Consider the following 25,880-nt stretch of genomic DNA (forward strand, 5'->3'; position numbering starts at 1 on the left):
GTGCCTGGCACTTAGTCAGGACTTAGCAAAGGTTAACTGTATGTAACTAATATATTGTACAATGTGACTCACCAGTCATAGTTAAGACTCAGCTTCATTCTTGTCTCCCACTGTTCATTTAAAGTTTATTCAGGGAGGTATGTTGTACCCTATTTCCTGATAATAACTTGATCAGGCCCATGACTTTTCTGGTTACTTTTCTGGTAATGAGAAGTTCTAAGGCCACTTGAAGTCAGCCTGCCTCTCTCTCTCTCCCTATCTCTGTCTCTCACTCTCTCTCAGCACGCACACACACATGCACACAGGTTCATTTTGGAAATTTGAAATGCTCTTTTTGGTCTATAAACAGTCAGTATTCATTCCAAGGGAGGACTTCCCTCCATCCAGCCACCAAGGGCCACTTCCCCCTCCAGTGGCCTCCAGCTGCCCACTGCTCAGGCCTCTCCAGGTTGTGGGGTCAGAGGGAGTGTGCAGCAAGTCGTTACCTGACTGTGACTATCACACCTGATGCTAAGTTATCTGAGCCTGGCAGACAGGGAAAGGGGACTTTTTTCTCTCCTGGCTGCCTCCATGGCCTTCTCCAGGACTCCTCTGAGGGGACTTGCTCTGGGCCCCCCGGGATTTGGGTGGTTCTCTCCTCCTGCTGCTGTTGCCATCCCTCAGCATCTTCTGGTTTCCAGTCGGACTCTCTTTGGGGTCCTCTCACTCTCATGCCAAAGCCCTCTCGGGGAGAACCTGTTGCGAAGAGACCCAGGCTGCCACTCCGGGTGTCCAGGGTTCATATTCCTTTCACCCTCCCCTCCACCATGGGGCAAGGGGACAGTACTCACTTTTTGATGTGACATCCACCCTGCTGGTTTAGCCAGCGTCAGCTCCCTCTCACATTTTGGTTCCTGAGGGAGATGCATATCAAACTCACCACATACAGCTTTTGAAACCCTTTTCTCTGGGCTGGAGAAGAAAGGCTGAGCCCTCTCCATTCCACCCACCTTGGAAACCGTAGGAATCAGAGCATTACCAAAGAATCTTACTCACAGAATCCTCCATTGCTTTCCACTGTCCTGACCTGTTTGTGTCCTCCTTCTGGTCTTAGAGCCATCTTCTTAGAAATTTCCGCATAATGATCAGATCCCTTGCTTTGGAATTTCCCATCTGTTACATCTTGAGGTGGTGGAAACTTTCACTTTAGCATCTTAACCTCAGACCCAGTGTGAGACACTTCCCTTCTTTTAACACTGTAAAAGTGGTCCTTCATCTGGTGAGGAGCTTCCTACCTCCATCTCCCCTCCTTCCCTCCCATATCATCCCATTCAGATTTTCAGCTAAGTTGGAGTTGTTGGAAAGATGCTGCTCCCTCTGAGCCAAACCTAGCTTCCTGTGACGTTCTTTCTCTCTAATGGGATCTCAGGAGAGAGAGAGAGTGAGAGTGAGTGTGAGTGTGTGTGTGCGTGCCTTGTCTGGGAGAATCAGACATTGGAAAAATGGGAAATGTTTGGGAAAATTGGAATTCTTTCCTGGGCCTCAGAGATTCCAAAGCGAAGCTTAGACACCCTGTTATCTAAGCCCACAGGGAAACTTTTGACCTGTGTATCTGGGTGGGTTTCCCCTACCTGCATACCAACGTGCACCTGTATAACTCCAGCAGAAAGCTAGTATTTGGAAACTGTGCTCATGCCATTTCTCATGCTCATGACCCTAACATAGTTTCTCTTGATCTGAGAACGTATTTGCTGTGCTTCATGGAAGCATTTTGATCAGGGCTCCATGCAGAGTTTATGAACTCTGCAAATTCAAGCCTTGCAGAATGTATCCTACCTCCCTCCAAAGACCCACCCTCACTTATGTAGGTTTTCTTTCATGCTTGTGTGACATTTGGAGTCAGCATATTTCTCTGCCTTCTCTGGCGCCAGCACTGTGAACTCAGCCTCCCTGCCAACGTGCCCTCCTTTTTCATGTGCGGTTGGACCACTGTGATGTTGGGTCCTGTAACAATTAGGTCACTCGCTGAGTATAGGCCCCCCAACCCATGGTGAAGCCAGCGTCTCAAATGAGCAAGTGACACATGCTGGGAAGATGCTTGGGTCAGCTGAAGTTGGAGTCTCTCTGGGTGCAGTGACCTAAGAATGTATTAAATGCATTTTGGGTAGTTCCATCATGTACTAGTCTCTTGGCAAGACTGAACATTATATATCCAGATGTGGACCTGATTTATGTCCTTATTTTTACTGGCTGCTTACAAAGATGGCAAGATACAGCTCCCTCCTTTCCTCCCCCAGACCCATCATATGAGGTGATATTAGAGACAGAAGCTCAGATAGCAGAACTCAACTCCCCTGGGACTGTTCATCTATATTCTCTTGGCCTAAAAGCATATGGTGATTTGCACTGGCCATTCAAAGATCTAGATATATATTTGAAATAACTAACAGGCTCTTAGCTAAAGCGTACTTTTTATATGTATACATTTTATAGTAGGGAAGTGGCTTAGTGTGGGCAGATAGACTAGAGTTCAAACTTTCCTTATCTATTGAGACACTTTGAACATAGTGGTTATGGTTAACCTTTCTGAGTCTCAGTTTCCTCATCTGTTAAATGGGCATCATATCATTTGCCTCACAAGATAGCTATATTAAAGGAAACAGTGCACATAGTGAACTTAGCCAGTGGCCCATCACATAATACATGTTCAATAAATGGTAGCTATTACATTGTTTGCATTTAACTATTATGATGATTTCTAAAAACCTTTAAAGCCTTGGAAAAAACTAGCCCCATTCCTCAGCCTGTTTTTTTTTTTAATCAAATAGGAATTTGGGAAAAAATCTAAATATGTGCAATGATCTGCTTTTAAAAAATAACTATCTTGTGAAACTCACTAGTTCTTTATAGTATCGAAAGTGATTTTTGGCTGCTGAGGCAGTGTGGCACAGGGACTAACAATAAGGCTCAACCTGCCCAGCCTCAAATCTATACAAAATACCTTTGTAACCTTGGACAAGTCGCTTACCTCTTAAAGCCTCAATTTCCGCATCAATAAAATAGGGATAATACTGCATAGGGTTATTGAGGTGATTAAGTGAAATAGTCTATATGAAATGTTTAGACTATGTGTGGTTCACAGGATGCAAATAATGGTGGCTATTATTTTCCCAGCACATTCCATTTTACAAATAAGAATTTGCAGAAGACCAAGCACAGTGGCATGTGCCTGTAGTCCCAGCTCATTGGTAGGCTGAAGCCAAGGATTCCCTTGAGCCCAAGAGTTCAAGTCCAGCCTCCGCAATGTAGCAAGAGCCCATCTCCAAAAAAAGTTTTTAAATCAAATTTGCAGAACACTGTTTTTTGTGATAAATGGCTTTTATGAAGACATTTCTATATGTAAGAAGTTGTTCTTACTGTTTTGTTCAAAAAGAAGAAAATGTATATCTGGTTTGCTTATAAATTCCGAACTGTAGCACATGTGAAAACAAGCTACATTAACTAAACTTAACTTTCTATTTTTTTAGGCCTTGCCTCATTTTATTGTTAAGATTTAGGTAAGTGATATTGCCATCAGATAACGAGAAAATTGTGTATTATTTTTACAAGGACTGAAAATATGCAAACAAACTATGTTTAGATAAATGCTCTCAATTCAGGTCACTTTATTTTGCTGTCTTTCAGTAAAGACTAGTATAGTTGGCACCTTTGTGCAGCCCAAGGAGGTCTGGAAGGGGGGTTGCATAACCTTCCCATGGGTGGAAAAGGAGGAGGAGGCAGAGTCTGAACTAGTGAGATGACCCAAACTGGTGACTGAGACTTGGTCAGGTAGGTTTGGAGAGCTGACCCGTGGCAGAGGAGTTTGTTCCCTTTCACAGGGCAGCGCAAGTGTTTCTTTCAATAGCTCCACCTCGGTATCTGTCTCCAGGCAATGGACAGTCCTAAGCGGGTGGAGCTCAGGCCCTGTCGTGCTGAACCCCTATCAGCCTCATTAGAGATGGCACCATGTTCAAGAGGCCAAGAAGAGACCCAGAGCCAGCACACGTGACATGGGGTTTTACTGCAGGGGAGAGTCCAGTGGTGGCAGGTTGGACAAGATAACTGCATGGCCCAGCAGTTAAAGAGCCCTAAGTTTCAGGATCTTTCACTGGCAACATCCCATTCCAATGCCCTGTAGCTAATGTGGTATTCCTAATTTTGTATGATTTTTCTAAAGAGGACCCCCAAAATTGTATAAGGCTTAGAACCCACAAAAACTGGATCTATCCATGGGTCAGGGACACACACACTCTGAGCCTTCTGCCTTGTATGGTTGCTAGGGTGCTGAAACTCACATTTGATTCTCCCTTGGGAATAGGCATTGCCTGTGTATGCCCCTTCTGTAGCTAGACCTGCATTCCCTAAGAGGACACCTAACCCTTTCCGTGAGGGGGAAGCGAGGCCCAGCAAGGAACTGCTGTCCAGGCATCTTCCTGACCACCAGATGCCATCCTCAGGGTAGAAAGGGCCCCGTTTGTGCAGGAAGGGAGGGCAGGCACTCAGACCTCCAGCAGCTTGCTTTGTGGTTTCTCAGAGGGAGGCCCTACAGAGGAGACTGGGTGGGAGGGAGCCCCGTGTGAGGCTTCACCTGGCTTCAGAATTTCCCCAGTGGAAAATTCTCCTGGGAAAAAAAAAAAAAAAAAAAAACACCAACATATATTCTTGAAAGTGTATCATCTTTGACAAAACCATAGCTGTGATCTCAAGTTTGAGGAGAATGAGCTGGCCAGCCTTCAGGGCTGTGCTGATTAAGCCCTGCTTATGCTCAGCCATAATCACATTCCCTCCCTCTTACTGTGCCGAAGGGCTGGGCTGCTTTGCTCATCAGCCGAAGTGAAATGTATTGAGAAGAAGCAGGAGCGCGGAAAGGCCCCTTTGTATGTGAATATCTTTCTAGCACTGTGCGAAAATCAGGGTTTGAAAATAATTTCCCCTTTCAGTGAAATGCGAGCCAACTTCGCCCCCTAGAGGAGGACCAGAGAATTGTTTAAAATGAGCCCTCAAGGGCATTTTTATTGTTCTGATTGATAATTTGGAAAGATTGTCAGCCTGTAATTAGGTGGGACTTTGAAAGGGGCTTGTCTATGAGGGCATTGTTTAGGGTGTGTGTGTGTGTGTGTGTGTGTGTGTGTGTGTGCCTTTTGTTTGAGTTTTTGCCTTGAGATATTATTGTAAACTTGGGGTTGAATACTCTTATAGCTATAAAGAGTAAAATGGTTTAAATGCCACCAGGCTTAAGGCTCACAGCTGTTACATTTATAGTGGACTTTTTTTTGGCCAGATTTTCACCACTACGTCTAGTTACAACAAATCATTGTTAGTCTTGAGTTTCCTTTCACTCCTTGGGGTTGTGGCAGACGTAAAGCCCACTAGAAAGCAGGAATTTTCAACCACAAACTGGATATGTATTAGAGATCCTAAATTATAGACTTTAGCTATGTCACCCACATTGAAATCTTTTTGATTTAATCCTGCTAGTTTATTTGCATCGTTTCATTTACACCTGCTGCTAACAACTGCCAGATTCAGTCATAGGTTGACTAGGTAGTAGTAATTTCACTACTGCTTCCTATACTTTTTGTGTATTTTTAAAAGAAAAATGCAAAACAGGCAGAAGAATAAGGGTTGAAGTATAAAAACCTTTCTATGTATTTCATCTTCTGTTAAAATATGATCTTACTCTAACACCTTTGTTAAGCCTTTGTTGATTATTCAGCTGCTTTTAATTACCAAATCTGACCCAATTACTTAGCTTCTAATGTGTTCCCTTTATAAATAAAGCCTTTATAATAAAAATCTTATCTACCATCTTTTGTCTGCAGGTAAATATGTTTATCATCTTCATTGCTCTAGATCTTCATCCCTCAAGTGCAATATATAATCATAGTGTTTATATTAGTAATAATTTTAATGTTTTTTTTCTTTCTCTGCTCTTAGAAACACTGAACTGTACTTCAGTATTTGATGGCATGGCATTGTTAAGAGATCGTTACTCGTGCATCAGCTTAATCGCCTACTGGGGGCTGTTTCCCTTAGAAGGATGTGAAAAGAAAAGAGTGTGCATACATTTTATAGATTATTATAAGTTATTTTTTCAATACTTGACAGGAGCATCTAATGACTATTGATAATATTCTTATATATTTTGTCTACTTTAATTTTTATATATTCTTATATATTTTGTCTAATTTTTCATCTCATGCAAGGAAATAATTTTTTGACAATATAATCTGTTGCTTTTTGACCCAAGTGTTTGGAAACTAATTGCCTGAAATACCAAATAGGCTTTGTTTGGAGAAAGACGGATATATTTTTCCCAGGTCTAGTTCCTGGACAATTCCTCTGTGTTCTTGCTACTTGACTCACTCTGACAAAGTCCAGAGGTGATAATGAGCCCTGGGGAGCTGCAGTTTCTGCTAGACCAGAGTAACTCCAAAGCACGAGCAGGTTGATTGTTTTTGCGTGAACACCCATCTTCTTTGCTTGTGGCCATAGCCACCACCCCGGTTATTGAAGGAGAACACACACGCATATACACACAGCTGTTAGTACCTTTCTGTCTTCTTGGACATCTGTTCCCTTTCCACTGTTGAAAGTGGCCATTAATCTAGTGTTGAGACAGTCTCATTCATTAATGGTCCCTCAAAGTCAGGTAATTGCAATGCTGAGCAACATCAAGATGGTATCTAAGTTCCCTCTAATTTCAGAGCATTTTCAGGCTTTCATTATTATTCACAAATTATAATACGCTGAAGTTTAGACTCTGTTGACTAGGACAGACGGAGGAGAAGGGTAGGCTTTGGAAGTGGGTACTTGGGATAGGTCAGAATAAGGGTTCGTATTTTTAGTAAGAGCAATGTTTTGGAGACATTTTGATAGAATTTTATGGTAAATGCCAAGAGATGCCCCACCTCTTTCTCCTGGTCCCCCAGCTGCAGCTCACTGGCTCATTTGTCTTTCTCTACGCACCAGGCTATTCCCTGTCTACCTGGAGCACTGCCTCCAGGTACTCATTGTTGCACCAGCCTGTGTATTTCATATCCCTTACCACAATCCATATTTTCTTGTTTATTTCTTTACTTGAGACCTTGATCTCACACCTAAACTACTGGCCCAGAATATACACTCAGTATTTACTGAGTGAATGTGAAGGAGTGAACGAATGAGAAAGCAAACAAACAAAGGAATATATTCAGAGGCATGACAGGAGCAATGCCCTTTATAACCACAATTTAAGGTGACAGCCACTAAAACAGCAATGCAATACTAGCATGTCAATGCTCAAGGCTTGTTAGCCTGACATGGAGTTCACACTCCATCCTTTGTTAGACTGCAAATTGACAGAGCTTCTTAGACAAAAGTTGTTAATATAGTAACAATCTTGACATATTCTTTTAAATGGATAAATTATTAATATAAAAATTAATGATGGAAAGCCAATCAGTAATTCATAGGGTGGGAAGGGGGTGGACTTGGAATTATAGCAAAATTATAAAAACAACCTAAAATTCTCCAATAAGGACATGCCTGTGTAAAATGAAATTTGTAGTCCCAGCTACCCTGGAGGCTGAGGCAGGAGGGTTGTTTGAGCCCAGGAGTTTGAGGCTGTAGAGCTATGTGATTGCACCACTGCACTCTAACTTGGGTGACAGAGTGAGACCCTGTCTCTTACCAAAAAAAAAAAAGTGATGGATATTTATTTCTGTGGTATCCCTACCAAACGTGCATAACCTGCATCAAATCAGGAAAAAACATGTGCAAACCCAAATTGAGGGACATTCTACCAAATAACCAGCACTTACTCTTAAATATTAATAACATAAAAAACCAAGACATACTCAGGAAGCATGCCAGAGTCAAGAAAACTAAAGAGACATGACAGTTGAACATAATGTATAATTTTGTATTTTCTTTTCCTATAAACGACATTATTGGGATAATCACCAAAATCTGAATAAGGTTGTAGATCAGATAATAGTAAAATATCAGAGTTAATTTCCTGATTTGACTAATTGGTGTGGTTATATATGAGAATTCCTTCTTATTCATAGGAAGTATACACTGAAGTATTTAGGAGTAAAACTTCATATTGATTCTCTCTCTCTCTCTCTCTCCTGGGAGGGTAGGGTGTTAAATATAGTAAAATGTTTACATTTGAGGAACCCAAATCTGGGTGCTTTGCGACTATTCTCTAAGTCTGAACTTATATCAAAATAAAAGTTAAAACATGATGCTTATAAAGACTTTATAATCACATAGGGAAATGCTTTTGCTAGAACGGAGCAAAATATAAAGTTGTGCAGCAGAGTATAATTTAGACTACCTTAAAAACTCAATCTGATCAAGGTTTCCTTTGATTTTTTAAAAAAGGAAGAACAAAAACTCCCAGGAAAATATTAGAAGGAAATATAACAGCATGTTAACTTTTACCTTCTATTCACTTTGATTATATTTTACAAATTTTTCACTGAATTGCATGTATTTCGTGAAAAATTAGGGGAAAAAATTAGGGAAAAAAACTTTAAAAAGAGATAAACGCTAATGCTCAAAAATCTGAGTGAATCTTACTCTGCGTCTTTACCACCACATACCCCATTCCAGTAGAAGGATGCCATATATGTATGTATGCATGTAGAAGTATATATATGTACATAAATACATACTCTTTTAAACTTTTCTCTTGTTTTTCTTTACTTTTTGTATTATTTTCCCTCAAAATAATTTCTTGTATTTTGAGGGAAATCCTGTATTGGGCAGGATTATAAATGAGATGACCTCTTAAGCCTCTTCTAGCCTTACAGTTTCTTGCCTTCCTTTCCAGCTCTTTGGGAATCAGCACCTCCTCAATCCAGAGGCTGTGCTAGCTAGGTACCGAGTACGTAAGGATGGTTAAGCCACCCCACTTCATCTTTTAGAGATGTTTCAAGTCCATGGGGTAGGCAGATAAACAAGTCAGTGATTACAATCTTGTGTTAGGTACTGGGCAAATGTGGCAGTTCCTACTGTGGACAGGCTTGGGTTGGGGGTGCTGGTGGTGGTCAGGCAAAAGAAGGTATTGATCTGTAGCCCTAGAAAGTTCAGTGAGAGCTTGCCATTTGGAAAAGCTAGCAGAGCATTCTCGGCTAAACATTGCAGCATATCTAGTGTATGTTCTCACCAAGACCCACTGGAGTATCATTCTGGAGGCCCTGAACAAAGAGGCCAGAGTCTTACAAGACCTGGGAAGCTCTAGGTCCCACTGGGTCTGCTTTCCTGGGTGTGGGAGAGAGTGGTCTGACTGCAGGTGGCAGGAGTTGCTTTCTTTGGTCCTGGAGCGGAGCCCTGATTAAACTCAATGTCCCCATTTCCCATTTGCAGGATCACTGAGAGAGTTTTCCTGATTGCCCCTGCCTCTCTCCCTGCACCCTCCCTCACCCGACAGAAAGCAGATGGTGTGCACATACCCTCAGGGAGGGTAAGGGACTAAGGGTTAATGGGAATACCTCGTTGGAGAGTTTGCCGATCTCAGATATACCCTGCTGAACTGTTGGAAATGTGTTTTATTCATTTGGAATCATAAAACCAAAGAGCCAAGTCGACCTGCACTTGACCTTGCAGGCTTTGTAGATACTTCTAGGGACCCAGAATTGCCCCAAAGCAATGTTGTTATTGAACAAGATTCCCCGTTTCCCTAGACAGTAACTCATCATTGAACCATTTGCCTGGACCCATTATCCATTCCCGTCATGAGAGCCTGAGGACACCAATACATAAGGTTTAAATCCACCATTCAACAAAATCAGACAGAACAGAGATTCAGGATGCTACAGCTGAGTGAGGTTGGAAGCCTCTCTGTTTATCTTGGAAATCTTTTAAACTATTTTAGAGCATGATTTTTCACTCAGTTATTATTTCTATCTTAAAGCTGTCTCATAGGTTGTGAAGAAGATTGCCTGAACTGAGAAATTCAGGGCGTGGCACAGAGTAAGCATTCAATAACTTCCAGGTGTTATTCATACATATTGACCAGCACAGTGTATAGAGAGGGAACACTAGACTCTTGGTCAGGAAAACCGACCAAGGTCTAATCCCAGCTTTACCCCAGAATCCTAGAAGTGAAGGGAAACTGATCTGGAAAGAGGTCTTAGAAATCTTCCAGTATCTAGCACAACTTTATTTCAGAAACTTAGACCTAGAAAGGCGTAGGAGCCCTGTTTGTTACCCACAACTTAAATGTTCTCCTGCACATTTTCAAAGCAAGAATAATAATCGCACCCCCATTATAGGATTGTTTCAAGTCAAGGATGAAGCGAGTTGGTGTACATGAAACTCTTGAAGCAGAGTCCTTAATACATATTAGCTGGTATTGTTATTGTAGATTCTCTGTTTATCTTCCCTTCCTATTTGACTGCAAGGATCGAGACGTGTCCTCCTTGCTTACTGTCATGTCCCCGGCATCTGGCACAGTGCCTCACTCAGGAGGTGCCCAGTCAATGTTTGTTGAATAACTGAAGAAAGTATCTTGCTGAGGATCAAATTTAGGCCAAGTCTGAATCAGAATACGAGCTCTAACACTAAGGTTCAGTATTTCCACACAGTTCTACATTAGCTTTGACTTTAGGCAAGTTGCTTCATTTCTCTGTGCCTTGGTTTCTTCGCCTTGAACACGATCCATCAGGTTTTTCCTGGTCATGAGCAACGTGTGTCTTATAGCTAAAGGACTCACCCGTCCATCAGCCTTTTCGGGCAACCCATGTTTGTGCTCCACTGGCCACTAGGTGTCGTGGTTGGTCAAATATCAGAGAAAGCAAAAAAAATAAAAATAAAAATAAATTGAACTGATTGACCTACCAACCTACCAAATGATGGGAGTGAGTTTATACAGTTATTGGAAGCTAGTTACCTCTGGATGAGTTGGCTGAGTTGCCTTGGAAACGCAGGGAGTTGCCCAGGATTTGCATGCATGGACTTTGAAGCAAAGCACAGATTAGAGCCCACAGCTGCACTCACACCAGCTAGCACCTTGGACGCACTGGAACGTCACAGGGCCTTGGTTTCAGTAATGTAATGCATGTAACATGCTCAGCACTTCGCCACAGTGAAGGAAGAGCACTACAAAGTTAGTGGTTATGAGGGCTACTTCTGGTATTTGATACTGTAAAATGCTGCTTTTCTGTTCCTTGCCACGCCAACCGCTAAAGCTTTGAAGGCTTTCTGCCTTGCTCCCTGTTTTACAAAGCCAAATTTTTAAATAGCCCCTTAAACAGTAGAGTGGACAGGGTATCAGTATCAGGTTAAAAGGGCAGCCTAGAATATTTGGAGGGACACCAGAACTCCTTGGAATGTCACTGTGGAGCTTAGTCAACACAAAGCAGAGTGTTTTATACATGACTGGGACCCAGAGTGGAGGGAAGTGAGAGTGAGCATTGTTGAAAAATGGCCTTTACTGAAATTGCTCAAGTAAGGGATTTCTTTGTTACATGGACTGTCATTTAGATCTAGGTGCCTTCTTTTTAAAATAATTTGGGGAAGCTTCTAGGAATAACAATGACTAGTATTTATTGCACGCTTGCTATGTATAAGGTATTATACAAAACATCATACTTGCATGATTTCATTTAACTCTCACAGCAACTCTGTGAGGTACATATAGTTCTTATGTCCATTTTGTAGATGAGGAAATTGAGGTGCACCAAGATTATAATAATTACAGCCAACAGATATTCTCAGGTCACACAGGGAATGGGTGAAAGAGTCCGAACACAAACCCAGGCCTACCTGATTCCAGAATTCGTTTTCTTAATGGCTACACTGTATTGTCTCCCACAGTACTTTGGATGCAGTTAGGCACTTGACCAATGTTTACTGAGGTGAATAGTTCTCAGACTATAGTTAGCCAACACAGAGAAGACTGCCTACGCAGGAACCATAGAAATCTTGACACTCCTCCCACCCAAAGCCACACGCCCTCTGGCCTCCATTAGTACTATGGGATGTATATGCTGTTCCATGTGCTGGATTTCACCCCTAACTTCTTAAAACATTTTTTATTGTTGTATAATAGTTGTGCATATTTGGGGGATACATGTGGTATTTTGATCATGTATACAACGTATAATGATCAAATCAGGGTAATTGGGCTGTCCATCACCTCAGACATTTATCTTTTGTTTGTGTTGGGAACATTGCAAATTTTTTTAGCTGTTTTGAAATATGCAATAAATTGTTGTTGACTCTAATTTTTCTACTGTACTATCAGATACTAGAACTTATTCCTTCTCCCTAACTGTATTTTGGGACCCCTTAACCAACTTTTCATCCCCCCCTTCCCTTCCCAGCCTCTGGTAACCACCATTCTACTCTCTACCTCCATGAGGTCTACTTTTTTAGCTCCCATACATCACTCCTAACTTTTTGTTGGTAATAAGGTATTCCTCCATTGGAGCAGTCAGGAAAAGGCAAATGTTTTTAAGACACGCTTCCACAGGGAGCATCTTAGCTGATTTTATTAGCTTCATGTTTTTCTCTAAGGACTTTTTTGGGTGGGTTTGTTCTATAGTTGTGTCCAACCTCATCTTTCAAGCATCTAAAAGCCAGGGCTGACAGGTTACCAGAGATGAGCCCAGCCCTCTCTGCTGTACTATCAATGTGTGCTCCAGTGTGCATATAGCAGCCACTCAGCCCCTGTCCAGCATGCTCCCCAATCCTGACACCAGGCCAATGCCAAGCTGTGTGAAGAGCAGAGAGGGGTCTGCTGTCCAGGTTAGCGAGCTGGCCGCTGCTACCAGCCAATAGTATTTCATCGTCATGGCGAAATACTAGGTCTGAGGAGGGATAGCAGGACCCAGGCCACATTAATCCTTCTCCGGGTGTATTAGTTCAGTCCCAAGGGTTTGGTTGTTTGTTTATTCTAATGTGTTGCTGCAATACGAAACCAAAGCTAGGGCCGGACGCAGTGGCTCACACCTGTAATCCCAACACTTTGGGAAGCCTAGGCAGGCAAATTGACTGGGGTCAGGAGTTTGAGACCAGCCTCGCCAACATGGTGAAACCCCATCTTTACTAAAAATACAAAAATTAGCCAGGGGCGTGGTCGTGGGCGCCTGTAATCCCAGCTCCTCGGGAGGCTGAGGCAGGAGAATCACTTGAACCTGGGAGGCAGACACTGCAGTGAGCCGAGACCATGCCACTGCACTCCAGACAGGGCGACAAGAGTAAAACTCTGTCTCAAAAAAACAAAAAAGGAAACCCAAAGCTAAACTAAAACCTCCTTTTCAGACCTGCAATTCTGAGCACAGAGACTCGTTTATGTAACCCCTGTCCATTGCTGCATTTTCTTTTTAAGTGAGCTGAGCCATCTCAAATCTTTCTCAGAACTTCTCAACACTCCCCGGTGTCCCTGGAGACCCCTAGTTCAGCCTTCTCAAAGAAAGCAGTGCTTTTCCTTCTGAATTTTTCTCCCTGTAAATACAAGATTTTTTTCCACTGTGACCAAAATCACACATATCAAAGGAGATGGAGAGGGAGTTTAGAGCTTCTGGAGGGAAGGCAACAGTCAGTATAGAGCAAGGTCCCCCAGAAGGCAGGAGGGCATGAGGTGGAAAGCCCTAGTGGAAAGGCTCCCATTTGTGATAGTCCCTTTGGCCCTACTGCTTGGCATCTTCCAGCCATGTCGGTCTTTGGTTGCCTTTCCAGTAGGCAGCTGGAAGCAGGTTGGTGTTGGCTTTGTCATTAAAGAGCTAGTGGACACTTGAGTGACGGAAGGAGACATGAGTGATGAGCCAAAGGAGATTCTGGGCTCATGCGAATGTTTTTCTTTCTCTTGTCTAGAGTGGTGCTTCCTGCCTGTTTCCTCATGTAGGCTGATCATTCCTAATCCAGGAATCTGAAATCCTCCAAAATTCAGAACTTTTTTGAGCACTGACATGACACCAGAAGTGGAAAATTCCCTGTCTGACACCTTTGCTTTGTGATGGTTCAGTGTATACAAACTTTGTATCATACACAATATTTAAAGTATATAAAATTACCTTCAGGCTCTGTGTATAAGGCATATATGCAACATAAATGAATTTCAAGTTTAGACTTGGGTCTTATCCCCAAGATATCTCATTATGTATATACAAATACTCCAAGATCTGAGAAAAATCCAAAAATTTAAAACATTTCTGGTGACAAGCATTTTGAATAAGGGATACTCAACTTAAATGGCACATTTAGAAAAGTCGTACTATAGCATGGAGGAAGATGCCCACAGCTGGAGGCTCTGGATGGTCCAGGCCCTGCCTGGCCACCTGGGGCTGAGGCATACCTGAACCTCAGCAGGGTACACTGGCTGAGAAGCCCTGGTACAGAGAATCATAAACCTTGCAGTGCAGATGACCCGGGCAGACCGGTTGATTGGTTTTAGAGACTGGCCCAGCTTCTTGATAGGACCTGTGAAAAAACTGGAGGTCAAAGAGGTATGACCCCTTGAACTAGATCACAGAGGAATCTGTGGCCATGCTGGGACCAGAGCCATTCCTGTGCTCACCTAACTGTGAGATGTGGTAAATGAGGAGGCGGAGCGTCACATCACACACATATGCACACACACGTGCACTCATGCTCACACCAGGTTAAAACCATCACACCCTATCTTGTGGCCTCCAAGTCAAACCCACTCCCCATCCTGAACCCAGAAGATGGGAAGCTGGTGTCCAGAGCCATCATCCTTTGAGCAGCAGCCACAGCACCACATGCTCTTGAAAACCCAGGCCTGACATTATTTGTCATTAACCTGTTTCCAGCCTGAGAAACCTGTGGTATTCCACAATGAATTACTGTAGCAACCCCTCAACTGGCCTTGCTGACTTCAGCCTTGTCTCTCCTACCTCATATTACAGTCAGAATTAGCTTTTTATAAACTACAGACCTGATCATGCTACTCTTCTTTTTATTTACTATTTTTTTTTGTCCCTTCCTGTATGATAAACTTACCCTTTGTGTTCAGATGCTCTTCTGAGAGAACCTTCTCAACGCACCAGGTCTGGCCTTGGAATCTCTATTGCACCCTCTACCTTACCTATTATAACATTTACTGCACTCTTTTGAAGTTGTCTGTTTTTCTTCCTCCCACTCCCAGACTCTAAGCCCCTTGAGGACAATGGGTTCGTCTTACCTGGTTGAGCCCCAGGGCCAGGCACAAGTAAGATGGGCATTCAGCACACATCCAGTGGGCAGCTCTGCTGCTCAAACTTTTATTTTTTTGCTTCACTGTACAAAGCCTAGTTCTGCTTGTTCTATTTTAAGGCTTTAGCATCTTGGTGGATCAAGGCTGTCATATAAACAAACAAAACCTTACTACCAATCTCCTAGAACCAGGATATATTTAGCACTATTTGTCGGTAATTACTGTTCGTTATGACCTTAGGACATTATAAAAGTCCTAAGTGCTCTTGACTCATCAGAGGCAAATTAAATTATTCCTTTAGCAAACATTTTGAGTATCCACTTTGTACAAAGCATGTGTTCAGTACAGTGAGGTATATAAGGATGAATGTGATAGGTTTGCCTCCTAGAGTGGACTGTAGAGCTTTTATATTTTGTTCATGTTTCTTCCTACATTGAACATTTGTAAAAATAAATGAAGAAATTAAACCCCTGAAGAAGGCCCATCTACAGGTTGTGAGACCTTATAGTGTGAGGCCGGAAGACGGTGCTGGCTCTTCATTCAAGCTCAAGAGTAGGAGAAGCCACCAGCCTCTGGGAGATACAAGGATCTATCAAAATGCAAATGCTGCCCTTAAAAAGACCACAGTCTGAAACAAGAAACAAGATTTGTACCTAATAAGTACCTCTAAGACAAAATAGGAAGTGAAAAGTGCCCAAGAATCTGTAATCTGTTTGAGCTCCAAGTAACAGAAAACCCAATTCAAAATGGCCTAAACCAAAGGGAACTTACCATCTCATATAAAAAGAAGTCCACATGTAGTCTGTTTCCAGTTTGGTAATTCAGCAGCTCAACACCATCAAGCTCTTTCCACCTATTCTGCTATCCTCAGAGCATCAGCAAGCTCTCCTCCTAGGTACAGAAAGGTCGAAGGCATCCCATCCTCTCGTAACAACGCCAAGGCGGACAGATAAAGAACTGTTTCTTATGCATCTCTATGAATGAAGAGACCTTTCAAAACTCCCCAGCCAACCTCCCCTCATGTCTCACTGGTCAGAACTGGGGCACATGCCCACCGCTAAACACTCAGAAGTGGTCTGGGGCCATCCATGTGGCCTAGACCAATCTGGATTTACCTTCATCACATGAGGAAAGAGTGAACTTGTTCTACCAGCAGAGAGGAGGGAGTTAGATGGCTGTCAGGTAGCAGGCTGGAGTGCCTGCTACACGTGGAGTGATTAAAAACCTTCCACTGCTCAGAGGAGAGCAAGGGAGTCCTCACGGAGTGGCCTCTAATGCAGAAGACCAACAAGTGTGCTCAGTGTCGTGATGGGAGAGACGGAGGTGCTGTGGCTTCCTGCATCAGCACTGCTTCCTGCAGGAAGCGATGTCTAAACTGTGGACAGAACTTTAAAAGGGGAGGGTCACAGTCAACTTTTCTTTACAGAAACATCACTTTGGGTGTGCAGAGTGGATTGAGGGGAGGTAGAGAGACCAGCTAGACAGCCATGGCTGTGCTACAGTGATCCAGTGGCCAGCTGCTTATATTCCCAACTAGGGTGGGGCAGTGGGGTAAAAATATACTAATTTGAGAAATATTGAGGTGGCGTAAGCAGGCCTTGGAGACAGAAGAAGGGGTGTGGTGGAGGAGTGGGGAGTCCAGAATGACTCTGGGGTGTCTGGCTTGGGCAGCTGCCTGGATGACAGTGCCACTCCCTGAGCTGGAGACCACAACAATAGGCGGAGGTTTGTAGTGAGGACAGGAATGATGAGTTCAGGTATGACCGGGGCTTAGTGTGTGGGAGGTAGGCGTGGTTGGGACCAAGCTGAAGAGGTGACCGGCAGTCATAACACACAGCGCCTGTGGGCCAGGCCAAGAGCTTGCCCTCCAGCTGCCCAGAAATCTGTACAGAGTTGGAGGTGAGGAGAGATGAAGGAAAAGAAATACCATGCGCAGAGGTGGGGAGCTCACAACTCTCCAGGCACGACCGGGAACAGAAAGTTGTTACGCTGAGCTTCACAGAGTGGCCCAGAGGAGAGTGGCCAAAGGGGCGGGGCGTGCTGGAATGACAACACCAGCCCGTGTAGGGCAGCCTCATGAAGAGGAGAAGGGAGCGCCTACCTTTACCCTGGCAGAGTGCTCACATACACTGCCACACTTAACGCCCGCCACCTGTCCTGCTGGGCAGGCATTCTCTCACCGACACCACAAAAACAACTCAGACAGAAACCACCCAAGAGGATCAGGGCAGTTCTAGAAGTAGCTCCCCGTTTTCCAGTCTCAGGCCAGTGCTGTCTTTACTACAGACCCCTTCAAAGATCTTTATTCACCACTGACCGAACACTTTAGTAAGTGCTAGGGATACAGAGCACAGTCCAGTGTGGGAGGTACAGAAAGGCAAATTGCAAACCCAGCAGTGAAGCATGGAGGCAGAAGCTGAGCTGTGAATGCTTTTCATGCTTGGAGGGGAGGTGCATGCGAACAGCTGATTCATGGAAGGTATCGGGGCTGCCCTGGCCCCCGCTTCAGTTCTGGCTGGCCTGCCCACCACTCCTTACTTTATGAAGTAAATTTCCTCCAGTCGCAGGACTTGTCATGGGTCATGTTCACTGTAGGGCATGAATTGAAACTCAGCAAGTACAGATTGAGAATCGCTTATCTGAAATGCTTGGATCCAGAAGTGTTTCAGATTTCAGGGTTTTTTTTTTTCAGGTTTTGGAATATTTACATTATATACTTACCAGTTGAGCATCCCAAATTTGAAATGCATCAGTGAGCATTTCATTTGAGTGTTACGTCAGAGCCCAAAAAGTTTCAGATTTTGGAGGATTTTGGATTTTCAGATTTGGGATGCTCAACTTGTGTTTGAAAACAAGAATTTAAAAAAAATTCTTTCAACATAATTACCAAACACCCACTCTATATTCAGCAGTGTTCCATGTGCTGGGCATTCAAAGGTTAAGTAAGACATGGGTCCTGCTGTTGTGGAGCTAAGTAGGGAAGAGGGCACATGGACAGACCATTGTAGTATGACAAAGTGAATGCAGTGGTGACACTGTAGGAAGCAAAGGGAGGCCAATAATTCAGCATAGCAGTCACCTGGAAAGGTTACTGGAAGCCATAATGCAGGTCAGATTCGAGCCACCTTTCCCTGCCTTGAGATTTTTGTAAGGACACAGGGACATAAATTGGCACTTAGTGTCTAACAGTGTCTGGCAATGGATGATAGCCCATATTATTTGTAGCTCAGATTAGTGGAGGAATTAGCTAAGAAGTATAGAGAGAATGTTGCTAAAATAAAGTAATGATACCTTAGTCAACTGTCAGTTACTTTAAGGAAAGAAATTAAAGTATATGAAATCAATTAGAACAATAGTTCATTGTTTCCAACTTATGTGATTGGAGCGAGGTGTTGAAAAGAAGTATTAACTAACTCATATCTGGGCCCAACAGGAAAGAACACCATGACTCATTAGTGATAGCTGCCATGAGTGCTGATCCATTAGGGATGTCTACCGTGAGTGCAAGAGGAAAAGAGGCAACCTCCATGCCACATGTCTGCATTCCTTAAATTAGAATAACAGCTCAAGGTACTGGGATCTGACTGCATGCGACCTGTTAACCCCAAACTCCTACATGCTTGGCATTTTTCAGAGACAAAGTAAACAAAGTAAACTTTCAAAATGTCTGTTGTGATCCTGGTGCATTCAGACCAGTCTCTTATACTTGCTACTTCTAGACAGCTGCCCTCTTCTCTCCAGTGAGACCTGGAACCAGAGCAACATCCTGAAACGCCAAGGAAAGATGAATATGGGGTACTTAATTACTGCATTGATTCAATTATATTTCTCCCAGTGGTGGGAGAGTGAAGGAGTATACGTTAGATTTCCTGTAAGAGCTGATCAAAGAAAAGGCCTGCTAACAAGCATATGGTTATCAGAACTTCTCATTAAAGGGTCAGCGTAATCAATTGAGGATGGGCCACATTGAGTAACTATGAGGTGCTATGGGGCAGGGAAGGGACTGCAGTTTCTTATGTCTTGGTAATAACTCTTGCTAAAAGACAGATGTAATACGACCATACTGATACTTGTCATCCTTCACAGCCATTAACCTGGCATCTCTGTTGTGCCACTTAAATGCCGACTTAGCTTAGAAAGACAGCTGTGAACTCCAGAAAATGGGGAGAGGCTCACCTCATTCAGTACCCGTGTTCAGCACATTAGTCTTGAGAGAGGTTTCTGTTTGCTTATGGTTTGGGTTTGACTCTTCTAGAGCATCTGCATGATAACTCTTTCCACCAGCCATAGAGACACAAGAGATGTCTCACAAGCCATGCTGGAAAATCACTTAGATTTCTTTTCAGGATGCTATTGAATGGGAATAAGGGCCGAGGTATGGCTTTTCAGGTTACCTAAGTATCCCAGAGGCAGTACACCAGTCGACATTTGTGTGCATGTACTTTTGTACTCAAGACCCCAAACACAGCAACCCTGACCTGTTTGAAGACCCCACCCTGGACAGGGGACAGTGTTTCCCCAGAGCTGCCGCTCTTGAGGCTCTGGAGGAGACTGGGTACAGAGACCCTAACTGTGGGACAGGCAACTGAAGGTGACTGTCCTGCCCCTTGAGCTATTGAAAGCTTTTTTCTTCAGATACTATATTATTCCCAGAGGTACCATTAAACATTCTCCCTATGCTGTAGTGAGAAGTGGCTCACAGACTCTGCCTCTCTGTTGAACAACTATAACTTGTACTTTGAAAGCTAATGTCATTCATTTCTATAATGGCTAATAAATATTTTTAGTGGCCCAGAATGCATTTTAAAACGTGTGTGTGTGTGTGTATGCACGTGTGTGTGTGTGTGTCTGTATGTGTATCCATGTAAATGGGCAGTCCTGGTAGACTATGAGTGGATGCGTGGGTGGGTGGGTGAGGGGGTGAATGTGTGTAAATGGTTGGGAAAGTCTGGAGTGGCCCAAATAATAACTGAGGTTAAAAACTGTTGAAAAATATTTTAATGTAAAAGGAAAAACAAAAGTGCATGCATCTTTTTTAATGAGGAGCAAAAATAACTCCTTACCTGTTAGTGTTATTTTTAAAGTATATGATGAGTAATTTATTACCTGCTGCTACATATAGTGTCATGAAATATGAAAATACGACTAATAAGTGGGAAAGGAAATTTGTGCAAGTCAGCATTGCTGTAACTGAAAGAACTAGAGTTTATCCTGCACATATACTGGCAGTCTAATGTGAGTCTGAGGCAAATGAGAGAGCTCAATAAGACTGCATGTAAGTAGGTATGGGATATTCTGAGAAATAAGAGGGCCTGGAAACCTAAGCCCCAGTTATAACACTGTTTCTATGGGAAAATATGCTCCGTAAATACCTTCTTTGAAACCAACTTTTGAAACCCTGCCGATTTGTAAGTTAGGGGCTAATGATATAAAATGATCACCTACTGATCTGTAAAATTCTCAGCACTAGTCTGTCATCAAGCATTTATTGAGTAACTGCTGGGTGAATTACACTGTGATGAGCATAGCAGGGTGAAACAAAAGAAATAAAGGAGTGTTTCTGCCCTCAAAAAGCGTGCACCTCGTTGGAGAAAGAAAACCTGCATACAAAGCAACCTGAGAACTTTTACAATGCCTGAGCCCACAAAGCAAGAGGCCTGCAGGCAGCAGTGTGAAAGAGGGATGTGAGGCAAGTGTGGTTAATCAGGAAAATGTGGGGTTCCACTGGCAGAACATGTTCCCTGTTCGTTTGTAATCCCCCAGAGGCACACCAAAGACTCTCTCATTTTTCCTGGAGAGCCTCACCCAAGCATGAAGCAGTAGCTGCGGTGAATGTCATATGATCCTGGCGTGCCAAGCAATTCAAAGCTACAAATGGCATGTGGTATTACCTTATTAGGAAAGGTTCAGGCTTTTTTCCTCTTTCTGCTCCGTTTTTGTTGTTTAAAGGAAGATAGGTTGTTGGCAGGCTGGGCAGTGGGTACCTTCTGTACCCAGAGTTTCAGTTCTGAAGCACACCCTGGTGAATCAGAGCCTTTCTGAGAGTGCCCAAGGTTTGGAGCCCAACTTTGTGTTTTTGTGTAAATTTCTGGGAGAGTCTGTAGATGGGACAGTTCCTAACCAGTGACTCAGCACCTGAGAGGCAGAGTCCTTACCTTATTTGTCAGGCAGAGCTGTTGCTTTTCATTTCTCTCCAGCCTTGAGGTCTCCAAAAGGGAGAAGGGAGATCAGGAGAGGGGAACAAGTTGTGGATAAAAATTCTCAGACTGGGGCTGTGGTACATCCCACTGGGAATGCCGGTAGCCTGTGGAGATGGGCGTGTGGCTGAGGCTGCCTTGCCAGGTGAGGCATCCAGATCAACCAGTCTGTCCTGATTGGAGGCTCCTAAAATAAGCCCTTTGCTCTGTCGTGCAGGCTGCCTCTGAGACGTGCTTCCTGGGGGCAGCAATCAGCAAACAGTTGTACCCAGACCCTCCCTCCTGGTACTGTATTTTAGCTTTGAGAAGCACTGAATCCTTGTTACTATATATGCAGTGGGGGAAAGGATGACATTCCTCCTCAAAGGATTTACATCATCATCAGTAGCAGCAAACATTTATTGAATGCTTACTGTGTTCCAGGCACTCCATATGCTTTGTCTCATTTAATTCCCTTTACAGCCCTGGAAGGGCTTTTTTATTATTAAAACTCCTAATACTGTTATCTTAAAATAATAATTTTACCCTAATGTAAAGTTCCATTTTGCAGGTGAAAAAAACAGAGGTTTAGGGAAAGGTTAAGCGACCTATCCATAGTCTCACTACGAGCAAATGACAAAGGCAGGATGCGAACCCAAATCTGTCTCCCTCCAAACTAAATTAGCAGACTATTCTTCTTAGACACCTTTTTATTTGCGGTTACTATAAGTAATGTCTGTAGACCTTCTGCTTTATTCTCCTGCATTATTCAGGAAGAAATGGAGGGTTTGGTTGTTCCCCGCCCCCCCCCCCCCCTCCAGGGGAGTGGGAAGAGGGAAAGGCCTTGGAAAATAAGTCAGAGATTTTTTTTTTTTTTTTAAGGAGAGTTTGTAAGGGAAGTGTTGAGTTGGCCAACCGAAAGGGAGAGGCTATTCTGGACTTCACATGTGTTATGGAAGAATGCGTGGTAATGAGTGGGAGAAACAGAAAGTAAACCAGTACAGGGCAGGATCAAATAGAAGGAAATGTGATAGCAAAGAAAGGGGCAGTCCTGCCTCCAAAAGTAGCATGTTAATGATTAGCACTCTGCAGACTTTTCAGATCTCACATGCTCTCAGCAGTATTCAGAACTCCCTTGTTTGGGGGAGAGTTTTGCTTTCCAAAACACAAAACCATGACATTTAATTCTCAGTTTCTGTAGGGACTAGATGAAATCACCACTGGAAAAACAAGAATGGCAGTGTGTGTTAATTATTTCAGGAACTCTTAGAGGGTGCAAATAAAACAGCTGCCATCCCAAAAGACACTGCACTTCTTCCTCCACCCTCTCTTCTTATCCCCCCAAGCCCGATTTCTGCTTTTTGTGCCCTTCTTGCTACTTCTTTTAAAGAACTCATATCCCTGTGTTTCACTGAAGAGAAAAATGCATGCAAGAGATTATTGTTATTTTTTTATAAAGCATGTTACATCTTCCCAGTAGCCTGTGGTATGGTTTCAGGACTACTCTGATTTTTGTATCTGATTGACCTTTGATTGGTAGCCACCAAACTCTGGAAAGCCAGGAATTTCTTTCTTGATCTGTAACCAAACTTCCAAATGCTCAAAACTTCCACTCTTCAAAGGAAACGTATTACAAACAGAAAACTCCTTCGAAAAGTGAATTGTAGTCCACCCTTTAGGTTCTCTCCTTTCCCTGCCCCGACAAAAAGGAAAGTTCTTTATCTCTGCCCTCTGCCTTTCTCTCCCTGCCCCCTCATGCAGACTAACAGTCTCTTGTTCTGATATAGAATGTTCTGTAATTATTTGTCCTCTGAAGATTAGGATAATAAAATATTTCAGCCACCCTCTTTTGGGTTCCCACTTTGCCCCAGTGAATAGAACTGTGCCCCACCATCCTTCTCCTCATAGCCAGCAGCCTCAAGTCCCACAATAGCTCTGCCTTGGTACAGGGAGCCAACATTGTTTGCATAGCATACGTTCCTGGACAATTAGAAGATCCAGTTTAACCTTCAGAGCATCCCCATCAGTTTGTGGGTGTTTGTTCCGGGAAGAGGAGGAGAGATGGTGACTTTTGTGGTCCACACATGATGCTACCCCACACACAAGTCCAAATCTTTATAGTCTAGAGATGAGCTGAAAATTGTGTTGCTAAAGTTCACATGTAAAATCAGACTTTTTAGGTACTTCAGTCTTTCTGTCCAGAAGCAGATAGCATTAATATTTGCTTCTTATAACACTACTCGCCCACCTCACTCTCATTAAGTGAAAGCTTTTTTAAAATAGCCCAATTTCATGTAAAATTAATATTCATTAATCAAGATACTGTAATAGCACACCTTTCTGAAAATACATTCTGGTTATGATTGGTGTCTTATGAGGGAGGCTTTAAAACTCTTATTCCAAAGATGATACAGTCTTGGGCCATTGAACACTCAATAGATTTTTTATGGGCTAGGTGCGGTGGCTCACGCCTGTAATCCCAGCACTTCCGGAGGCTGAGGCGGGCGGATCACTTGAGGTCAGGAGTTCGAGATCAGCCTGGCCAATATGGTGAAACCCCATCTACACTAAAAATACAAAAATTAGCTGGGCATGGTGGCACAAGCCTGTAGTCCCAGCTACTCGGGAGATTGAGGCAGGACAATCACTTGAACCCGGGAAGCAGAGGTTGCAGTGAGCTGAGACCGCACCATTGCACTCCAGCCTGGGCAACAGAGCAAGAGTCCGTCTCAAAAACAAACAAACAAAAAGATTCTTTATGCTTTTAAAACTGCATGTTAGGAATTACTTGCAGTTTTGTGTGCATAAAAGTTGTATCCCAAAATGGTATCAGGAAAGATAGGAGTAACTAAGTTGAAACTCACCAGTTTTTCTTCTACTTATTTAGAGTGAATTATAGCACGGCCTCCACCACCAAAAAAGAAAAACAAAAAAACACACTTTTAAAGTATATTATTTGCTTTAGGAATGTTTAGCTACCTTTCACTTTCAAAGTGGAATTTAAGCCTTCTACATCATTTTACCCCCTTTCTGTTGTCTCTTTTCATCTTTCCTCAGACTCTGAGAGAATAAATGTTTTAGAACTTTGGAATCAAAATAAAATGGCAACCTCCTTGAATTACTTACTAATATTCTCTGGGTCTTAAGCATAATTTTTTGCACATAATTTAAAAATCAAAACACCAACTGGTGGATTTAAGCCAAACTCCCTATTTTTAGAACAGTATTTTTTAGATGGTAGATTTTATTTTAGACCACAGGGATGGAGAGGAATGAGGGAGGCTCCTGGGCACTTCTCCATCCCTTGGTGAAGAGCTGGTGTGACCACCTCCCCCGCCCCCATAGCTCCCTCCGAATGCCTTCCTCAGCACAAGCCACTTCCGTGCCTTCATGAATTGATTGCTGGGAAGAAGGGATGTTACAGGCTTGCTTAGTTTAAAAAAAAAAAAAAAAAGTATTTGGTAACTTTCCTTTTAATTCTGGTGAATTTAAGTGCTCATTGAGCTAGAGGGGAAAGTGGGGACTTTTTAAAAAATTAAGAATGGAAGAGAAACGTTTCTTTATTCTTGCAGGAATCAACTTAACTATGCCTTTGTCAGCAGGTAGTTTATTGGAGAGTCAATTAAAAAAGAAGGCTCTGGCCTTTAATTATCCCAGTTGGTATTCAGCTTTAGAAAGTCTGTGGACCTGCTGAGTATGTTAATTTAACAACTTTATAGTATCTTAACTCTGCCATTTCTCCACCCAAACCACCTCCCCAAAGAAAAGAATTTAGAGGAGTCAGATGATACAATACACCAAGAGCTTTAGTCCTACATACCTTGTTTCTTAGGACTTTGGACTTTCATTAATATCTTTAGGTAAGTTTGTTTGCTTCTCATGTAACTTCAGAGTCATTTATTCATTGGTTCATGTATTCATACTTTCCACAAATTCGGTCAATAAGTATTTATTAAGTACTGACTCTTTACCAGTTGCAGGGATATAGACAGAGATGTCCTTGCTTTCAGAAACCTTAGCTTCTAGGGGGTTGGAGAAACAAGTAACAAACAAGGAAAACTACATCAGGCAATGATAGGTGCTACACGTCATTTCCACAAACATCTATTTATGTATTTATTTATTTTTTAGATTTTTACAGTGACTTGGAAACCACAAATACTTACTAAGTATCCACCTGTTACCCAGCAAAGGAGATGCCTGTGGAGAGCCCTGTTTGCAAAGGGGCTCTAACGTTCCCTTTCTTACTTGCCCCCAACCCTGTGAAATAAGGGGACGGACACCATTTTCTCCATTTTAGAGAAAAGAAATAGAGATGCAAAGAAATAAAGCAGTTTTGTCCAAAGTTATAAAATTCGTATGTGGGAGAACCAGACCCTGTGGGGCTTGGACGCCATTTCTGGGCACTTTCCTTCCCGATGCCATGCTGCCTGGTCACCAGGGCAGCTTTCCACCTGGGAAGAAGCAGGGCCCAGAAGAGTGAAATGCCTTCTCCAAGTCACACAGTAATTCATGTCAGATCTGAGACTAAAGCC

At 43.0% G+C, this 25,880-nt stretch overlaps 1 protein-coding gene across 8 annotated transcripts in view; it reads left to right on the plus strand.

Annotated features, from left to right (window-relative positions):
* Nucleotides 1–25,880, plus strand: part of GNG12 (G protein subunit gamma 12) — a 131,704-nt gene that overhangs the window by 62,530 nt on the left and 43,294 nt on the right. For 2 of the 8 annotated variants that reach the window (XM_063697759.1, XM_055350605.2), the window contains exon 3: nucleotides 18,603–18,739. The exons of 5 other annotated variants lie outside the window; for them this stretch is intronic. The gene's annotated coding sequence lies outside the window, so the exon portion shown is untranslated. Of the gene's footprint in view, nucleotides 1–3,506; nucleotides 3,537–18,602; nucleotides 18,740–25,880 lie in introns of those variants that run through there. One more of the 8 variants, XM_055350611.2, reaches the window with a different exon arrangement.

The sequence above is a fragment of the Gorilla gorilla genome, chromosome 1 (assembly GCF_029281585.2).
Source record: "Gorilla gorilla gorilla isolate KB3781 chromosome 1, NHGRI_mGorGor1-v2.1_pri, whole genome shotgun sequence".
Classification (NCBI taxonomy): Eukaryota; Metazoa; Chordata; class Mammalia; order Primates; family Hominidae; genus Gorilla; species Gorilla gorilla.